The sequence below is a fragment of the Microtus pennsylvanicus genome, chromosome 10 (genome assembly GCF_037038515.1).
Source record: "Microtus pennsylvanicus isolate mMicPen1 chromosome 10, mMicPen1.hap1, whole genome shotgun sequence".
In the NCBI taxonomy this organism is placed as follows: domain Eukaryota; kingdom Metazoa; phylum Chordata; class Mammalia; order Rodentia; family Cricetidae; genus Microtus; species Microtus pennsylvanicus.
In genome coordinates, this window is record NC_134588.1 from 59912058 (window position 1) to 59928440 (window position 16383).

Below are 16383 nucleotides of genomic sequence, written 5' to 3' on the forward strand. Positions count from 1 at the left end.
TTCCTACAGTGGTTTATTTAAGTTGGTTACATATTATGTGACTTAATGAAATACACAAGTGAGTATTTGCTTCTATGAAAACTAGGTTGAATGGTTTAGAGTGACCTAATAAACCAACTTCCTGTCCTGCCACCATTAGAGAACAGCATCCATCACCCTTTGCTACTTCATTCATGGCCATGGGCCTCAGCAGGGGCTACAAGGTAACAGAATGTCAGTGAGCTGGGGCATAACCCATCCATTGGAGTCCCCACCAGACACACCAGAGTCCTGTGGGACATGATCCTGGAGGCGTGTGGCTTTACACCATAGGAATGCTGCATGTACTCAAGGTATCTATGGACGAGCGTGTTCAAGCTCATCAGGTAGAAGATGAGGAAGTAGAGTGACTGAGAAATGTGAGCGATGTGATGGTGGCCATGCGCTGCAGCCAAAGATTGATCCCATTGTCCCCCTACAACCATCTACTACGCTGTACACATGCAAATCAAGTTGTTTACTTGCAACTGACATAGCAAAGACTTAATAACAAAATAAATCAGATTCTCTGTATGATTTGCTTTCTTAGGTGTTTCAGTTCTTATTACATTTTAATGAAATCAAAAACAGAAATCAGGTGATACCCTCAGCATGATTTATGTAGAAACGGCGAAAGTCCAATCAATAGACTAATAGATGAGCAGAAGAATTGACCCTTCATCAACCAGCTGGAGGGAAAGGGAACCAGAGAGGATAACAATTGAGAGCAAAATACAGTGATGCACTTATGCAAATGTCATGATGAACCCGATACTTAGTATGCTAACCTAGAAGTTACCTTTAAAAAGAGTGGATGCTGGGCTACCAGGGTGGCGCAGTGGGTAAGGTGGTTGTTAAACCAGGCATAGCAGGTTATGCTTGTAATTCCACTTACTTTTACCATATACTAAGTCCTAATGGCACTAGACAGGAAAAAGAAAAGCCTGTCCCAAACAGGAAAGAGTTTTCTTTCTCTGTGGACCTGAAGTATTAGAAGAATCAGGAGATGAGTGTGGTGTGCCGCTTTGCCCTCTCTTGTGGTCTGAGAGACTGAGAGGGGAGGGTCACATGACTCAGACACAGCTTCTGGGACACCCATCACAGTTTTTGTCATTTTGTTGTTAAATCTTGGGCACTGGAGCACACTGCGCACCTTAGTTGTGGTGGTGTTCTTTAAGGCTTTAAATGTGTTCATGGATAACTAGGTGAAAAAGGTCAAGCCAAAACAACCAATTTTCTAGAAAGGCAGCATCCAGAAGTGTGACTTCTGCCCTCAAAGATGCAAGAGTCTACCTTCTGGCAGCTTCTGCCACTGTAGGCATCAAGGTATGACTGCATCCCTTCCTCTGTGGACCAATAGCGTGGGACACATCTGTGCAAGAATCTGCTTTGAAAACCGTACAACTAGTAGGTGCTGTGAGAGAAGGACACGGTCCAAAGTGATCGGAGTACTCAGACAAAAGTCAGACAAAGACGCCATCCATCGTGGTGTGCGGCTCTGACTCAGTACCTCCTGACTTTTCCCAGGACTTCTGGATCACAGAGTCAATCACACCATCCCCTGACAGGTTTAGGTGCAATTAGTGATAAAAGCAGACATACCTCCAAGAGGAGACTGGAGGAGAACCAAGCTGGGTCTCTCGGGAATTGTACATGAGATAACAAGATGTCCATGCTAAGTCCAGACCACAGTTACTCTATCAAGCTGCTCCACAGCGCTCCCTGGAGTTGGACATATTTCACTGGGAATATGGTCTTCCTTTTCTTTGATCTGCACTAGTGACTTGGTCCAATGATAAATATGTGAAACATTTTGGAGGAAACAAAACCAACCCAAGTTGGATATGGATTAGTTTCCTGCAGTCAATTGTTTTACCCAAGAACTAACTCCCGGAGACCTAGATTAGTCTGTTAGGTCCCTTTGTCCAGTAGATCTCATTGATAAAGTGCGAGACTGTGAGCGTGCGTATTCCATTCCTTTGAGGGCTTATTTACACTCAATGTTCATTCATAGATAGTTTAAGAGACACCATGTAAATAAAAAATCTTATCTTCTCCGACGATAAATAATAAAACCAATCCCTTGCTTATCTCAGCAGAGAAGATTTACTGGTGCACAAGAAAGATTAAAACACCTAGAAGACTTTAAATAATGATGTCTCCTGAACAAAGCTCACGGCTGCAGATCACCTCCTCAGCTACAACTCAGTCCTCAAGTGATCTTGCACTGTGAATATCACTTTCATAGAGTGATTTTTTTTTCCACCCTTGTCAAAGCAGCTCAGCAACCATTAATAACACACAGTGTCCTGGGTGGGGGGGGGAGATTAGCAGTAATGCTGGCAATACATTATGCCATGGAGGGAGGTACACAGAGAAGGAAGCCACTGATTCTGTTTGGGGAAGTCTTGAACTACTGTGTCAGTGAAAGTTAGTAGACCTTTACCTTCTTCAGGCAGTGGTGGTGCACACCTTTAATCCCAGCACTCAGGAGGCAAAGTCAGGTAGATCTCTGAGTTTAAGACCAGTCCGGTATACAGACAAGTTCCAGGATAGCTAGGAATACACAGAAAAACCCTGTCTCAACAAAACAAAAAGCTTTGCCTAGGAGGAGAAGGAGATTGGTGAGGGGAGATAGAAAAGGGGAGAAGGTATATGGGTTTATCAATGTACAGTGATACACGTGTATGAAAATGCCATATAAAAACATTGTTTTATATGCTAACTAAACTGGTACAGCATAAAATGATAGCGAGGCACGGTAGCACAGCCTGTAATTTCAGCTCCTCAAAAGGCAAAGACAAGAGGAAGGAAGTTCAAGGCCTGCCTGCCTGGGCAACTTAGTGAGATCCTGAATCAAGAAGTAAAGATGGAAGAGTTATTTGCCTATTTCTGCTGTCCCTGGCTGCCCGCCAATTCCTTTAGGGAACCATTAGACTTCTGCATTTCATGGCCAAAACCCGAGAGAACAACTTGAAAGAAGGAAGGCTCATTTGGACTCACAATTGCAGTCCACAGATACCAGCTTCTTTCTCAGCCTTGTTGAAGCGTGTATCATGGTAGAAGTCTACGGAAGTACAAAGTTACTCACATCGTGGTGGCCAGGAAGAGAGAGAAGGGCGAGATACCTCTTCTCAGGACATGCCTCCCACCATGACTCCACTCCTCACCTTCACCACCTCCCAATAACACCATCATATTATGACTTTATCAGGGAATCAATCCATCGATGAAGTAGGAGCTACCATGAGCCATTCATTGGCTAAAAGCCTGCCAGTTGGCAACTATGTTGCCAACACTTGACCCTGTGAGTTCATTTCATATTCAGACTATGGCAGGAAACTTTATCCCCCCTGCTTCAATGACCCCGGGCGGCTGTGATGGTTAATACTGACTGTCAACTTGACAGGGTCTAGAATGATGCAGAAGACAAGTCCCTGGGCGTGCCCGTGAGAGATGTCTAGTCTAGATTGGGCTGAGGTGGAGGACTCACTCTAATCGCTGAACACAAAGGGAAAGATAACTAAGTGGGTTTTGTCCTTCCCTGTTCTTTGCTTCCTGGATGCAAGGGCAATGTGACCAGGAGCTTCAAACTCCTGCTGTCATGACTTCTCTGTCACAACAGACTACACCCTTGGACATTAAAACCTACATTAAGTTGCTTTTGCCAGGTATTTTATTGAAGCAACGGTTGGGTAACTAATACAAAAGTTATTAGTCACATTGTCCCTTCTTCCAGAAAGGTGGCTATATAATCAGGGTACCAATCTTGGCCCAGTGACTGGGTTCTAGGATGGTAGGAAAAAGAATGAAGGTTCTTGCTGTTTTATCTGGGTGTGTGCATGTTACTAGGGACCAATTCCAGGTTCTTATACACATTAGACAGGTGCCACTCCTTTGATCTATATTCCCAGACCTTTGATTTTATTTTTTTAAGTTTTTAAAGATTTATTTATTATGTGTACAGTGTTCTGCCTGCATGTATGCCTGCGGGCCAGAAGAGGACACCAGATCTCATTACAGATGGTTGTAAGCTACCATGTGGTTGCTGGTTGCTGGGAATTGAACTCAGCACCTTTGGAAGGGCAGCCAGTGTTCTTAACTACTGAGCCATCTCTCCAGCTCCAGACCTTTGATTTTATGAGTTAAAATGTTCTTTTCTTAGAAGGCGCTCCATCTTTACTACTCTTTGGCTGTTTACTAGGAAAGGTTAAACGTTTTAACACACACGTGTATACACACACACACACACACACACACACACTCCAAGTGCTAACCATCAGAGGTGATGAACATTCCTTAGCTTGGCTGTGATGATCCCATCGCTATGTGTTTTGGAACATCCCACACTAAGCCTTAGAAAAAAACCAATTTAAACAAAAATATTTATGTTATGTGCACAAGTATTTTGCCTGCATGTTTATCTGAGTTCCACATGTGTGTATTGCCCTAGAAGGTAGAAGAGGCTGTCGGACCCCCTGTAACTGGTGTTATAGACAGCTGTGAGCCACCATGCAGGTGATGGGAATTGAACCCGGAGTAGCCAGTGAGTGTTTTTTAACAGCTGGGTCAACTCTCCAGCTCCCCAGAACAATTTAGAGCTACGGGTATAAAAGGGAGAAAGTCTACAACTCTCCAAACTCTCTCCATAAAGCTCCCTTCTTTCTGATACGACTCATGGTCTAGCCACCTTTACCTTTCTGACCTCTTTCTTTTGCTGAACTTTTTTCTCTCTCTCTCTTTTTTTTCAGACTGCTCAATCTATTCCCTCCCTACATTGAGTTATCTGCAAATAGTTTTTTTTCCCTGTATTTTTTTCTAGTTCCTCAAAGCAGAAAAATAAACTGGCCCCAGGTTTCTCAAGTAGTTGGAACCCAAAGTCGGCTGAGGACGCTGAGGACGTGTAGCATCGTGGATCCTAAAGCACCACCCAGTGGCTCTGGTGGGAACTACATGGCGCGGGTTCTCTCAGATCTTCACCGACTCCCTCAGCAGCCCCTCGGATGTGCTGAAGACCTAATCACCTGGAGTATTTGGTCTTTGCTATCCCTTTTCTGCCATAATTTCTGGTCTCTATAATATCCACACACTTGGTCACTCCAATATAAATACCAGCCACTTATCAAGGCCACAATGTAGATACTTTATAAGTCTACTATCGCACACGGCTCCTTACAAATGGTTATCATCTCCTCTTAATACATGAATGAAGACAGAAGGAAGGGATTACGCATCAAATTAAAATTAATTTGTTAAGGGACAGAATCTAGCTTTTTCTCTTTTCATTACATCATCTAAGTAGTCCTTATCGAATCAATGTTCCCTTCCAGTTCACTCCAATAATGAGTTCGCGTGAGCTTATCTAAGCACCGTCTAAAACTTTGCATTACTGAATACAGAATCTCCGCAAACTGCGCCCCCCTGTCCCCCCGCCCCACTACAAACCCGCTGTTCTTCCACTAGGAGTCTCTGCAACTTTAATCTTCCTCTATCTTCTCTTTTTCCACTTTCTGCCAACCATAGTAAAGTTAATAATTCTGTAACACATTGAAAAAGGCCTTCTCAGCCGTTGTGAGGGTGCTTCAGGTGTGTTTATATTAAAATCACTTTGCACGCTTATTACTAGTGTAAGAAACCATAACGGAGGATGTAACTCAGCGGTGGACTGCTTGCCCAGCTTTGACAGGGTTCAGGATTGAATCCCTACTACTGCAGATATAGGAAAAGGGTTTTGTAAATTCTGATTCAAAAAAGACTTCTCAATTACATCATTATAACAAGAATATAGGGGCTGGAGGGATGGTTCAGTGATAACAGGCACTGGCGGCTCTTCCAGAGGACTTAGGTTCAAGTTCCAGTAACAATTGTCTCTAACTCCAATTTCAGGGATCCAGCGCCCTCTTCTGGCCTCTATAGGCACTGCAGCCATGTGGTACACAGACATGCATGCCAGCAAACACCAACACACATTGTGTTAGTCACTTTTCTGTTGCTGTGAAAAGACATTATCACCCAGGCAACTCTTAGAAAGAAAAGTATTTGATTGGGGGCTGACTTACAGGCTCAGAGGCTTAGTCTGTTATTATGGCGGGAAGTAGGCAGGTGTGCTGGAGAAGTAACTAAAAGTTACATCCTAAACAAAGGGGGAGGAGGGGAGTGGAGAAAGCTGGGCTTGGTATGGGCTTTTTGAAACCTCAAAGCCCCATCACCAGTGGCGGACTTCCTCCAACAAGGCCATTCCTCCTAATCCTTCTCAAATAATGACATCCCGTGATGACTAAGCATTCAAATATATGCTTCTATGGGGGCCATTCTTACTCAAATCACCACACACATAAAATAAAGGTTGCAGCTAAAGTTTGTAGTCGTTATCGTATGAGTTTTCTGTTGTATTTGCTTCTTTTACTCCTATTTCTTTGCAAAAGTTTCCTATTAAGAGTAAGAAAAATTCATATACCAGAAATATTTCCAGGAACAAATATTTTTGTTATCAACAAAGAGTAAAGTTACTCGATCAGATATTAAAATAAAGGAAAAATTTATAAACCAGAATATATAAAGGACTCACCATTCAAAATTTAAGTTTAGCTAGACCCATTGTCTTAGCGAGGATTACTATTGCTCTAACGAAACGCCATAACCAAAGCTAATTGGAGAGGAAAGGGTTTATTTGGCTTATATGTCCGCATCACTCTTCATTATCAAAGAAAGTCAGGAGAGGAACTCAAATAGGATAGGAACCTGGAGGCAGGAGCTGATGTAGAGGCTAGGGAGGGGTACTGCTTGCTGTTTTGCTCATCATGGTTTGCCCAGCTTTCTTTCTCTTAGAACCCAGGACCACCAACCCAGGGATGGCCTTATCCACACTGGGCTGAGCCCTCCCCCATCAATCACTAATCAAGAAAAGGCCCCACAGGCTTGCCTGCAGCCTGATCTTATGGAGGCATTTTCTTAATTGAAGTTCCCTCCTCTCTGATAACTATGGCTTGTGTCAAGTTGACAAAAAACTATCCAGGACACCTATATTCCTGTAGCCCCAACAAAACTCAATGGTTAGCCAGGTTGGACTTTAGTGGTATCTGTACTTTGGTCTATTGTGGGTTCTCTATCTGGGGTGCAGAGATGTTTGTGCTTTGTCTCCCCTGGAAAAGCTTTGTCACACAACAGCAGCTACCAGATGACGTCACTACTGAAGTAAGGGAATACAGAAGAGAAAGACTTCCAAAGGCTGAGACTGGAGGCTGAGATAAAGGAAGGACAGTCTTTGGGCAGCAGCTCAGAAAGCAGCTTGAGAGGGTCCAGTAGACATGGAGGTTTAAAGACTCCAAACAAAAACCAACACACCAATTATCTAGTGGCTTTGCGCATGTTGAAATTCTGTTGCTTCACAGAGTGACTCTTACAGGCGTGGGTCAGAGCTAGAGGTTTCTAGGCTCTTGTGTCCCAGAGTGAAGACTTGAGTTCCATCCTTGGGACCTACATGATGGAAGAAAGAACTGAAACCCATAGCTGCTCTCTGACCCCCACACTTGTAACATGGCACATTCACCATGGTGATGTGGGAGTGTCATATCAATCTGTTGATTTCATTGTTTAAGCAATAAAGAAACTGCTAGGCCCATTTGATAGGCCCACCCTTAGGTGGGTGGAGTAAACAGAAGGGAAGGCTGGGAGGAAGAGGAAGTGAGGTCAGACTCCGCAGCTCTGCTCTCCGGAGCAGACACAAGAGAGACGCCATGCTACCTGCTCCAGGGAAGACGCACACCATGCCCCAGCTCCGACCCAGGATGGACTTAGGCTAGAATCTTCCCGGTAAGCACACCTAGGGGCGCTACACAGATGATTAGAAATGGGCCAGAGCAGTGTTTAAAAGAATACAGTATCTGTGTAATTATTTGGGGCATAAGCTAGCCGGGCAGGGCAGGCGGCTGGGGTGTTTGGGGACGCAGCCCAGCCGCGCCCTTATTACTACAAATGACGCCCAGACGTGTGGCTAACTAAACCCACTTAAAAAACCTGAGAAGGCTTAAAAATAAGGGAGAGAGAGTTTAACACAGATTTTTGCTGTTTGTTGGTGGCGTGCTGTAGAGAGATTTCCTGATTCGGCAACAGCAGCAGAAAAAACGCTGTGTCATTTCAAAGCATGGCTTCCTGGGGCTGTGCAGCCAGTGCAAACTCTGGCTTTATGTTTGTGTTCCCGCTTGGGATCTGAAGGAGAGTGCTCTGAGACCTTGACGATGACTCAGAGCTCCCCGCCTGCTCCTGGGCAGAAGGCAGAATCAGGCTTAGGCAGGCGGAAGAGCATGGCGGATTCCTGCTGCCATACAGAGACGTGTTTTTAGACTGCGCAGTGCTCTGCCTGTCAGATTTGGATGTTACTTGGATGAAAAGAATTTCTGTGCTGCACGCTCAGTCTCAGAATTAAAATGCTGAGTGCCGCTCCTACCTGGTAGCCCCAAGAGGCTTCCTGACTCAGCTTTAGCTGCAAAACCCAGCAGCTCATTAAGAGGTCCTGCCACGAAACACTTAAACGGTGTTGACAAAGCTGAACGCATGCTTTTCGGTTTTCAGCCGTAGCAGGAAAAAAGCTGTACCGTTTAAAAATGCCGGCTTTCTGGGCCATCCTGCCAGGGCAAACTCTGACTGTTTGAGGCAGGAGGGCTGGCTACCGAGAGAGGATTTGAGTGTTGTCTGTTGTAGCTCGCTGGCTGGCAGGGACCTTGAAATGCTATAAACATGGCTACAGCCAGTACCTCAGCCGTGAGGCTGGAAAGCTAAGGATCCAACCGGCAAAGCCACGCCTTTAGTCCTACTGATATTGCTCAGTAATTTAAAGGCTCTTGTGGTCAGAAAAAGAGAGATATACAGTAAAGAGAGCGTCAAAGAGAAAGCAAAATTTTAAATGATTTACTGTGTGTTAAAAATATATGCAAGCTGAAAGTTGAAGTTCTTAAAGCAAAAAAAAAAAAAAAAAAGGAAGCGAGTTGTTGTGTGTCGTAGTACACACCTTTAATCCCAACACTTGGGAGGCAGAGGGAGATAGACCTCTGTGACTTCAAGGTGTGGTAGCACACGCCTTTAATCCCAGTGCCTAAAAGGCAGAGACAAACAGATCTCTGAGTTCAAGGTGTAGTAGCAAACGCCTTTAATCCCAATGCCTGGGAGGCAGAGACAGGCGGATCTCTGAGAGTTCAAAGACAGCCTGGTCTACAGATATACGCTCAAAAAGCAAAAGGTTAACTTAGAAATGCCACAGCTTAGATTCTTAAGCACCTAGTGATTTAAAGGCGCAAATCAAAAGTGCTCCTGGATAGTAAAAAATTGCAGATTCACAATAGGACAGATTCAGACCACTAAATGAATCACACTGTTGGATGAATATACGTAGGCTTGGGAGAGAGAAGAAAAAGAATATAGAGAATAAAGTTAATGGTTTAAAAAGAAAAAAGTAAAAGTAAAGTCTTTAAAGAGACAGAATAAAGTAAAGTGATAGAGTAAAAATAAGCCGCGTAAAGATGAAAAATTCACAGAGAGTCTGGATTCTTTGTATTATTGTGTTTTCTTTAAAATTTTTGACTGTGAAGGAGCTAAGTACAGAGAGACATTTCATTACCTGGGCTGCCAAGCTAAACCAGAATGGATATAAGGGTATTACGATTTCAGAATTTGGGTCTAAGGATATGATGCTTTGGAGAGAGTCTTCTTTTGTTTTCACAGAGGATGAGACTCTATGGATTTCTTCTATTCCGATTTGGTATGATGGACCACGTCCTCCTGAAGAGTTGCTGTGAACATCTTCAGAAAATTGCCTTGCTCAACTGCCAACTGAGATAAACCTGGCACACAGGTTACACCCTAAAATCATTAACGACGCCCCCATTCAGCAGGAAGCAGTTTGGAGAGAAAAAACTGCGCCCATGTTCCCAAATATAGTTTATAAATGTTCTTTTACATTTAAAGGGGGAAATGATATAGGTATGAATAATTTGCATTGGTATGGATTTTAAGGTCAATTTTGTTATATGTATAAATGTTTCTGATGTAACTTTTACTTGATAACTGTTATGTGTAATTTTGCTATGTTAAGGTTAAAGCCTTCCTTTTTTTGTTTAAACAGAAAAAGGGGAAGTGATGTGGGAGTGTCATATCAATCTGTTGATTTCATTGTTTAAGCAATAAAGAAACTGCTAGGCCCATTTGATAGGCCCACCCTTAGGTGGGTGGAGTAAACAGAAGGGAAGGCTGGGAGGAAGAGGAAGTGAGGTCAGACTCCGCAGCTCTGCTCTCCGGAGCAGACACAAGAGAGACGCCATGCTACCTGCTCCAGGGAAGACGCACACCATGCCCCAGCTCCGACCCAGGATGGACTTAGGCTAGAATCTTCCCGGTAAGCGCACCTAGGGGCGCTACACAGATGATTAGAAATGGGCCAGAGCAGTGTTTAAAAGAATACAGTATCTGTGTAATTATTTGGGGCATAAGCTAGCCGGGCAGGGCAGGCGGCTGGGGTGTTTGGGGACGCAGCCCAGCCGCGCCCTTATTACTACACCATGGGATGCCCCTCATTCCAACCCCACACACAGATGGAATAAACCATTTTAAAGGTATTCTGAAAAGTAGAAGTGACCTAGTTTGCTGGGAAAAGAGATACTCAAAGACCCTCTATCACGTGATTTCTGATCTTTAAAGTCACCTACGCAGCATCAGCATCTTCCTGATCTCCTGGGCTCTTCTTGTTTTGTCATACGGAGCCCTGGTAGGGACAGATTTCCAGTTTTTCTACTGTCTTCTTTTAACTGTTACTCTTTTTATACAGATTGTGTATGTGCACATTTGTGTGCAGGTGTGCACACCTATGAACACCTGCAGAGGCCAGAAGAAGATACTGGGTGCCTGGTCCATAGAGCAACTTCCAGGACAGCCAGGGCTACATAGAGAAACACGGTCTCAAAAAACAAAAATAATTATAAACTCCAGGAAAAAAAAAGTGTGCAAGAAAAGGACATGTAATTAAAATAGCCTGGTTGATGGGTGAAGGTCAAGAGGCCAGAGCTATTTAAGAAGGTCAGCTCAGAATTCCCTTGGACTCAACTTTAAAAGGACATGGATGTCTCATGTGCCACATGGATTCGTAGCTCCTGCTTTTTCTTTTGCTCTTTTTGTTTGTTTTTGAGACAGGGTTTTTTTGTGTAGCCTTGCCTGTCCTGGAACTTGCTTTGTAGACCAGGCTGGCCTCGAACTCGGATATCCACCTGCCTCTGCCTTTGCCTCTTGAGTGCTGGGATTAAAGGCATGGGCCACCACCACCTGGCTATTCTCCTGCTTTTAAGCAATAGCATGAAAGTCAGGAGAGTGATATTTTTATACCTGCCGTTTTCAACTCTTCCTATCAGTCAGTGTGCCTCTGTGACATTCTCAGCTCCTCCTAGAGCTGCACTTTCCTCCTCTATAAAACAGCAATAACACTTTCTACCTCCCTTTCTTAGCTTCATACACCTTTGGCAAATTTAAGAGTGGGTAATCTATAAAAAAATAAGGTAGTGTACATATATGTTCCCAGCAAAGGAAGCTAAGGTGGTAAGATCTTGAGTATGAGGCTAGTCTGGGCAAGACCCTGTCTTAAACAAGAGTAAAATCCAAACCCCAGAAATGTTCTTTCCCACAGTTTCAAAAGCTGGGAAGCCTAGAACTAGTATTCTACTGTTTCCTATCTCCAGAAATCAGAAAGAAAAGAAATGAAAGAACTCCCCCTGCCAAACTCTTTTAGGAAGGTCATCAGCTCATGAGGACAGAGCCCTCCCAACCTAATTTACTCCCCCAAAGGCCCCACTTCCCAAGAGGGTCACATTTAGAATTATGTGTTCAGCACGTGATTTTTGAAAAGGCCCTATTGAAAGCATAGCCCTCTCGGTATCACTTTGAGGCATGAGATAGTAAATGCAAAACATAATATAGTTCGTGCAATGTGCTAGTATTAAGGGGGGGGCTATTAGGAGGTATCTTTATCAAGAGTATGGCTAACTCATGGCTGGGGCTTGTGATTTCATAAGGGAGTAAAGTAAATCACTATTTACAATAGCCAGGTTATAGAACCAGCCTAGAGGCCCACTAACAGATGAACATACAAAAAGCACATGGGATGGATAGACCATTGTGGCGCCTGCACCACCTGGAACCGTGATCGGGCAAGGGTCTGGGGAATAAAAAACAGAGAGCCATGGATCACTCTTGAAACAACAATGCCAGTTTTGCTGCAGCCAACGCAGCCTGGATGCCAAAACTGGCGGGGGTGGGGTGTGCCGGGATTGAGACACAGAGGCTTCTTTTCAGGTGGAAGAACAACAATCTACTCCTTCTGTGGAGACCCACCGGCCAGAAAGAACACAAACATCCTTGTCAATTACAGACCACAAGGACGTTCCGCTGTCCGGGGGGGAGTGAGGGCAGCTGGATCACAACAAGTTTTATTGTGTTCCAGGGCAGCTTATATAGGGCTCTACTTGACTAATGGCCACACCCTAGCTCTCGAGATGTTTCAATTGCAAACCTGCCAGAAACCACTCCCCTGGCATCAGAAACTCATGAAGGTCTCATGCCCAGAGCAGCTGCAAGCAGGAAAACAAGCTGTTTATTCCGGCAGACAAGGGGTCATAGAAAATTCAGGGTCTGAGGCTGGGCAGTCCCCAACAGCTCCCCGTTTTTTATATAATCAACCTGTCCGGCTAGGGTATCAACAGTGCTAGCCACGGCTACCGTCTGGCTGATGGCAATTCCAGCTGCTGCGGTGAGGGCCGCAGCGATGACAACAGCGGCCACTATAGCTGTGGTGATCTGAAGTCTCGGTGGGATGGCTTGGCACCAGCTGATTCACTGGGATAGGTACCAAGCCTGGAACCCGGACAACAGCTGCAGTCATCTCATTAGCCCAAGAGTTGCTGAAATGACAGGAAATTTGAGAGCAGTTAAGGGCAGAATCATTCAAGGTATGATTAGTTACAGACAGCAGCGTGAGAAGTCTTATTTTGGCTCTGGTTTAACTGCCAGGTATCCATTCCTTTTTGCTGTGCCATTAAACAAGGAAGAATCCTGCACAGCCAAGGGTCTGAGAACACAAACTGCCAGACAAGTTCCACACACCAGTAACATTATTGAGTCCCCAATTAATGGGAATGGCTGGCTAATTCCCAATCAATGGAAAGAAAGTACGCCTTATGGGACTATTCAGGCCCACGGCATCAGCACCGGTGGATTCCTGACCAGGGCCCATTGTACCTGTTGGGCTGATGGTACAAGCCCAACGGCCTCCCCAAGCTGCTCCCTGACCCCACAACCTTCATAAACAATCATTTAGGGAATTTGGGCGTAGTTCTTTCCAAACTGCTGTTTTTTTATTGAGCAAAGTAATTTTGGGGGGTGTTCAAGGCAACCTTTTGGAGGGCTTGGTCCATAACATATTCTTAGACGACTCAAACCTTAAATTAATGTCATGATACATTTATCCTGTTTTTTCGTAGCAGCCCATACAATAAAATGTCTCTTCTGTGTACATTTCGTTTTTACGTGGTTTACTTTTCTTTATTCCTATTACTTTTTCTGCAAACTTACTGGCTCTTTAAAGTCTTTGTTCAATTCTGGTACCCTGTTTTTTCAGTAGTGCCTGTAATTCCTTCATGAGAGCAGACTTGGAAGAATCCGCTCCCATCCTTACAATTCACCCTCACCTTTTCTATGTGACTTACCTGCTGACCAGTCTTCCAGAGTGTCCCTCAGTGTCCCTAGTTCCCCATCCCAGCAGAGCCCCCACCTGTGGCACCTGCACCACCTGAGACTGCAGTCGGGCAAGGGTCTGGGGAGTAAAAAAACCACAGAGACATGGGTCACTCTTGAAGCAAGAATGCCAATTTTATTGTGTTCCAGGGCAGCTTATGTAGGGCTCTCCTTGACTAATGGCCACACCTTAGCTCTCAGGATTTTTCAGTTGCAAGCCCGCCAGAAACCACACCCCTGCCATCAGGAACTCATGAAGGTCTTGTGCCCAGAGCAGCTGCAAGCACAGGAAAACAAGCTGTTTACTCCGAAAGACAAGGGGTCATAGAAAATTCAGGGTCTGAGTGTCTGCAGTCTGCAACACACCATGGAGTAATAAAGAACAAAATTATTGTCATTTGCAAAGACAAGTGAATGACACTAGAGATCAGCATTTTAAGCGAATAAACCAGACTAAGACAACTGTCACATGTCTTTGATTGTATATCCAATCTAGATTATATATATAATATATATATATTATACATATATCACATATAAATCATGAAACTACAAGGGGGACTACGGAAGACTGAGGTGGGGGAGGACAGGAACATCAATCACAGGGAAGAATTGGAGCAAAGTATATACTATATATATCAATAACTGTTACGGCCACCCTCGACCCGCAAGGATGACGCGACCACCAGAGCTCTTCTCACTGCAGTTTATTCCAGGACTTTATTCACAGCAATCTATCTCCTTCTCCTTCTCTTTCTCTCTCTTTCCCTCTCTCCTTCCTTCTTTTTTCCTCTCTCTCTCCTCTCTCTCCTTGACCTCTCTCCTCGGGCCAACCTCTCCCAGCCCTTAAGTAGGCATGGGCTGCCAACCCTGAACTGCCAAGTGGGCACTGCCCATAGGTTCACGCATATGCAGGCAGCTGATAATCATTGCGTGATCATAGCATAGGTCAGGCCTTAGCCATCTCAGGAGTTGATTATACATCTCCATCAGGTGTGACACCACGCAGCTCGCTACAAATAACAGTACCATAACAAAGCCTATCCCTTTGTAGAATGCCTATACACATTTTTTTTTCTGCAAAAAATAGATGCACAAACCAGGTGGTGGTGATGCATGACTTTAATTCCAGCACTTGGGAGGCAGATGGATCTCAGTGAGTTCGAGGCCAGCCTCGACTACAAAGCAAGTTCCAGGACAGCCAGGACTGTTACACAGAGAAACCCTGTCTCAAAAAACCAAAAGGAAAAATCAATGAGAACCCCCCCCCCCCAGCTCCTTTATGCAATAAAAGAACTTGGCAAAAAGGCAGCAACTTTGGAATAGAGCAGGTACACAGCAAACACCGAATCTGTGGCTGACCCGGGTCTAGAACTGTAAGGGATCGATTTCTGTTTTTTATTACTCATGAAGCTGAAGGCATTTCCTTATAACACCTAGATAGACTAAGACAGCATGGGTAGGGAGCTTTAGCTATTAAAATCATTTATGGTCATAAAATTATTTATGAAAGTAGTTTAATTTTTTCTTAAAAAAAACGTACTTTTACATTATGGCATAAACCTGTAATCTGGGAGGTTGCGGCAGGAAAATCATTGAGTTGGATGCCAGTTTGAGCTACAGAGGGAGCATGAGACCTGGACAGTGAGATCCCATTTCAAAAAACTAAAAATGTATGAGTTAATTACAGCAAAACAAAAAGCAAATAAACAAAAATCCATATATGTGGTTAAGGGTTGGGCCTCTAACTCTGGCAGAGCATTTGCCTAACGTGAAGAAGGCCGTGTGGGTGGTTATACGTGTGAGTTAGCAACACCAAGAAATAATCACACTTTAATTGTTTTACTACAGTGACCATGAAGTTTATTTTTTAAGCAACTGATTTTGGAATACTATAGACATAGAAGTTACACTAAGTATTTGCTTAACTTCTGAAATTTTGTTTTTAGCCGACTATATAATAACACCTATAGATTTAGAATACTAAAGTTCTTCCTGGTTCTAGAATAAACGCTGAGATGACCAATTACGGATATATCTAACACAGATAAAGGGAACTGAAATAATTCCTGCTTGCTCAGCTAACACATGTTGTAAATGTTTCTGGGAGCTGCCTGCACTATCTAGGTTATTATCAGCTCTAAGATCAAATTCCAAAGTGCATTTTCTTTGAAAAAAAAAAAAATCAGGACAGCCTGATCAACCATGGAGGTTGATTAAGGTCTTTACTTAAATTGTTTTGGTTTATTTACGTATTTTTTTTTTTTTTTGGTTTTTTCGAGACAGGGTTTCTCTGTGGTTTTGGAGCCTGTCCTGGAACCAGCTCTTGTAGACCAGGCTGGTCTCGAACTCACAGAGATCCGCCTGCCTCTGCCTCCCGAGTGCTGGGATTAAAGGCGTGCGCCACCACCGCCCGGCTTATTTACGTATTTTTGAGACAGGGTCTTACTTTGAAGATGCGGCTACCCTGGAACTCAGTATTAGACCAGGCTGGCTTCCAAATCCCAGAGATTCACCTGCCTCTGCCAAATGTGTGTGTGTTGCTCGTATAATAACAGTTATACAGTGTTTCCAGCTTCTGTACCAATACCATACATC